This window comes from Natrix helvetica (assembly GCF_964273705.1).
Source record: "Natrix helvetica genome assembly, chromosome: 13".
Lineage (NCBI taxonomy): Eukaryota > Metazoa > Chordata > Lepidosauria > Squamata > Natricidae > Natrix > Natrix helvetica.
Window position 1 is genome coordinate 8,536,204 of NC_138557.1, and position 4,850 is coordinate 8,541,053.

The following is a 4,850-nucleotide window of genomic DNA, read 5'->3' on the forward strand; positions in this document are numbered from 1 at the left end:
TAGTCGAGTTGGCTCACGGTTTCCCAACCGTGCCAACTTTGAGACAGGTGGACGTCAACTCCCAGAATTCCCCAGCCAGCTGTATCTTCAAGCTACCCCTGACTTAGTTGAAGTTATAGAGTGGGTTCTCAGTGTGAGCCAATGAAAAACTCAATGGAAGAAAACGATGGAAGGTGCTCAAAGTTAAAAAGAAAAGAAACTCCCGCCAGAAAAAAAAGAAGATCTGCAGGAGAAATTGCTATCGTGCTTTCTGCCCATTCCCTAAAACCTTTTAAAATTCCTGCTTACCATAAACTGAGATTTGAAAGAGACACCTACAACAATAGAAAAAGAAAGAGAAAAAGGAGGAGAGAAAGAAAGGAAGACGGGGGAAAGAAGAAAGAGGTAAGGAGAGGAGGATGGAACAGAGAGAAAGAGAAGGAGAGAGGGAATTAAGGGGAAGAGTAAGAGTAGGAGTAAGAGAAAGGGAAGGGAAGAAGGAAGGGGAAGGAGAGGAGGATGGAAGGGAGAGAAAGAGAAGGAGAGAGGGTAGGAAAGGGAAGAGTAAGAGTAGGAGTAGGAGAAAGGGAAGGGAAGAAGGAAGGGGAAGGAGAGGAGGATGGAAGGGAGAGAAAGAGAAGGAGAGAGGGTAGGAAGGGGAAGAGGAAGAGTAGGAGAAAGGGAAGGGAAGAAGAAAGGGGAAGGAGAGGAGGATGGAAGGGAGAGAAAGAGAAGGAGAGAGGGTAGGAAGGGGAAGAGTAAGAGTAGGAGTAGGAGAAAGGGAAGGGAAGAAGGAAGGGGAAGGAGAGGAGGATGGAATGGAGAGAAAGAGAAGGAGAGAGGGTAGGAAGGGGAAGAGGAAGAGTAGGAGTAGGAGAAAGGGAAGGGAAGAAGGAAGGGGAAGGAGAGGAGGATGGAAGGGAGAGAAAGAGAAGGAGAGAGGGTAGGAAGGGGAAGAGGAAGAGTAGGAGAAAGGTAAGGGAAGAAGGAAGGGGAAGGAGAGGAGGAAGGAAGGAAGGAGAGAAGGGAGGGAGGGAGAAAAGAAAGGGTTAGGGTTATAGTTACCAACCCAAGCAACCCAAACTGTAGATTATAACCTATTAAATAAAATAACTAATGTATAAGAATGACAAATGTAAAGAAGAATAACAATTATGCAAATGGTAGGTAAGAGAATAATTTTTTTCTTTAAATGGAGAAAAAAATAAAATAAAATTCCTGCTTATGATATGGTAACCTTGCAGATTTCATAGTATACATTTTCAAGGAGGGGGGGGGGAATGTATTACAGCTGACCTGATGGGGGCAACTTAAAGCTCCCACATTCTGTTCTTAATAAAAGGGCTGGAATACTCGGGGGAAGGTCTGAGATAATTCTTTTAAAAATGCTTTGATCTTTCTCTTCTATTTTCTTTCCCGTAATCTCACCCCAGATCTGTACAAGGCGGGGCGTTGTAGCCCTGAGATTAGCTACAAATCTCTAAAGGATAGAAAGCCCATACCTTCCGCGACTTGGGATGTAAGTTTGTGTTGGCTCTTTCATTTTAATTAATGCTTGGCGCCAGTGGAGCACCAAGGATATATAAGATTTCAAGGCATTTTTAAACATTGGCGAGGTGCCACAATGAAGCCACAGCTCCTTTTCACCCTATAGCAGGGGTGTCAAACTCAATTTCATTGAGGGATGCATTGGGGTTGTGTTTGACTTCGGGTGGCCAGGGTGGGCATGGCTAGCTCGACATTACTTAGGGGGGGTGGGGTGCCTGTAGTGGGCCAAGCGCTGTCCCAAGCTCCGTTTTTGGCTGTGACAGCCTCCTGCAACCCCCTGTCAGTGAAAACAGACTCCCAAGCTCTGTTTTTGGCTGTGAAGGCCTCCTACAACCTTCTGTCAGTGAAAATGGGCTCCTAAGCTCCGTTTTTGGCTGTGAAGGCCTCCTGCAACCTTCTGTCAGTGAAAACAGGTTCCCAAGCTCCATTTTTGGCTGCAACGGACTCCTGCAATCCTCTGCCAGAGAAAATGGACTCCTAAGCTCCGTTTTTGGCTGCGACGGCCTGCTGCAAATCTCTGCCAGTGAAAACGGACTCCTAAGCTCTGTTTTTGGCTGTGACGGCCTCCTGCAACCCTCTGCCAGTAAAAACAGACTCCCAAGCTCCATTTTTGGCTGTGAAGGCCTCCTGCAACCTTCTGTCAGCGAAAATGGGCTCCCAAGCTCTGTTTTTGGCTGTGAAGGCCTCCTACAACCTTCTGTCAGCGAAAATGGGCTCCTAAGCTCCGTTTTTGGCTGTGACGGGCTCCTGCAACCTTCTGCCAGCAAAAACGGACTCCCAAGCTCCCAAGACCATTTAGAAGTCAGCAAGGACACCCTTTTTTTTAAAAAAAGTTTGGACTATCCTAAAGAACATCCCCCTTTGACGTGGACTTCCGAATCTCCTTGAGATTGTCTTTGTGCATCTGTGTCTGAACACTTTGAGATAATGGCACAAGGGAAGCAACTTACCTGTGGAGATTCTCAGTCATCCAGGTCAAGGTTGTCCCAAGTGCTTTTTCAGGAGGCAACTGGACTTTCTGGTTTTTCTTGGAAGACGTTTCGCTTCTCATCCAAGAAGCTTCTTCAGCTCTCACCGGAATGGAAGGATTTATACTCCTTGCAGACAGCTGATCACTTGCGTCCTTTTAGAGGGTTGTTGAGGCCACTTGGAGGTTTGTCTGTATCCTCGGGGTTCATCTGACCAGTGCAAATGGGTGTGGAGCTTTCGTATGTTCAACAGTGAAGGGATGCAGGGAAGAAAACATCCTGCAGAAAGCACCGCTCCGCAACACAGGCCTTTTCAGCAGTTCAAAGAAGGCTCTACAATGTTTGCACTACTAAGGTGTCTCTGAAGACACAGACAAACCTCCAAGTGGCCTCAATGACTCTCTAAAAGGATGCAAATGACCAGCTGTCTGCAAGGATTACAAATCCTTCCATTCCCCACCCCATCCAGTCAGAGGTGAAGAAGCTTCTTGGATGAGGAACAAAACATCTTCAAAGAAAAACCAGTTGCCTCTTGAAAAAAACACCTTTGGGATTACCTGTAACTCACTTTTCGGGATTCTCTTAACTTGACAGGTCTTCATTGCAGATCTTTTCTATCACAATAGGCACTGCTACATAGGAGGACGCGGTGGCTCGGGGGCTAAGACACTGTGCTTGTCGATCAGAAAGGTTGGCAGTTCGGCGGTTTGAATCCCCAGCACCGCGTAACGGAGTGAGCTCCCATTACTTGTCCCAGCTTCTGCCAAGCTAGCAGTTCGAAAGCACGTAAAAAATGCAAGTAGAAAAATAGGAACCACCTTTGGTGGAAAGGGAACAGCGTTCCGTGCGCCTTCAGCGTTGAGTCATGCCGGTCACATGACCACGGAGATGTCTTCGGACAGCGCTGGCTCTTCGGCTTTGAAACGGAGATGAGCACTGCCCCCTAGAGTCAGGAAGGACTAGCACATATGTGTGAGGGGGAACCTTTACCTCTACCTTTACTGCTACGTATGGCTCCGGTGTATTCAATGGAAATGAAATGAAAAAAGAGACTTCTTCTACTATCAGATGCTGTTTAATCTCCCCTAATCTCCCCATTATCCTTTCCCCCCTTAACACTATGATATAATGATACTCTATGGTTCCCAACGGTGTGGGAGGGAGAATGGGGGCTCCCAGCCAGCAGGAGGAGCACAGCTACTAAGAGAAACAGGCCCGTAACAAAACAGTGCAAATATACAAGTACTTGTAAGATACCTGTCTGAAGATTGAGGTAGCTACACCAGATTGACCCATAAAATTAATAAGGACTTCTTAAAAGAGTCACGTGGTATCTCAAAGCACTGAATTTCTCTATGCCAAGAAAAAAAAACATGTGACTTCATATCGCATTCCGGAGCAAAACGTTTAATTATAACAGTATATGAAATAATTAAATATCGGGATGGGCGACAGCACACGGGACTGTCTTTTACCATTCGCGTAGCTTTGTATAGACCAGTGATGGCAAACCTTTTAGACCCCTAGAGCCTTAGCTGTGTGCGCACGCATGCTCAAACTAAAAGGCATGCGCGCATGCGCAACGGAGACTCAAAGACTGGCTGGCTGTTGGAAGGCGGGGCATCCCAACACCGGCAGCATGGCAAGAGGTAAGATTGTTTCATCGTTTGCAGGGAATCAGAAGCTCACGAAAGAAACGCAATGGAGGTCTGACCTGGAGTGACAGTGCGCATGTCAGCAGAGAGGGCTCTGGATGCCACCTCTGGCGCAAATGCCATAGGTTTGCCATCATGGTGCTATGGGCTCTTGAGGAGACTCTTAAGTGGGCTATTAAGACCGAGTCTGTTTCCTGCCTAAAAACATGTTTCTCCATTTCTCATCCAGGGAAATAGAACATTCTGCTTTTTAAAAATAATAATAATTTCCTAGCATATTTCATTCTTTTAGGAGAGGGCTGGGGTCTAACGTCTTACACTTTTAATTCACCGAGGGGGGAGAATAGTATTTCAAATCGGGGGGGGAAAAACGCCCATCGGGATGCAAGGAAATAAAAACACCCCGCTGCCAGATTGAACAATTTACCTCTAGCAAATTCCCTGACTGGTGTTTTCTGTCTGGGTTCAGGCATGAATTCTATCCGGCTCTCGGCTGCATTGAAGCCTGATTGGCGTGACTCAGCACCACCGCTGGGGGAAAGAACATTTAAATGAGGATGGCTTTGGGCACCGTTCAAGATGGCATCATGTTCAGACACCCTGGCTCCAATCCTGCAGGGAATTGCCGAGAGGAGATTTCCTGCAAAACCCTTCAGGATTCCAGCTCTGGCGACAAATAAAGAAAGCCTGAGAATGAAAA

General features: G+C 46.8%; 1 long non-coding RNA gene across 1 annotated transcript; it reads left to right on the plus strand.

Annotated features, from left to right (window-relative positions):
• Positions 1-3,942: 3,942 nt before the first annotated feature.
• On the plus strand, positions 3,943-4,850 carry LOC309398887. The gene is made up of 2 exons (XR_014176460.1): positions 3,943-4,144; positions 4,620-4,850. It is a non-coding gene; the product is annotated as an uncharacterized lncRNA (long non-coding RNA).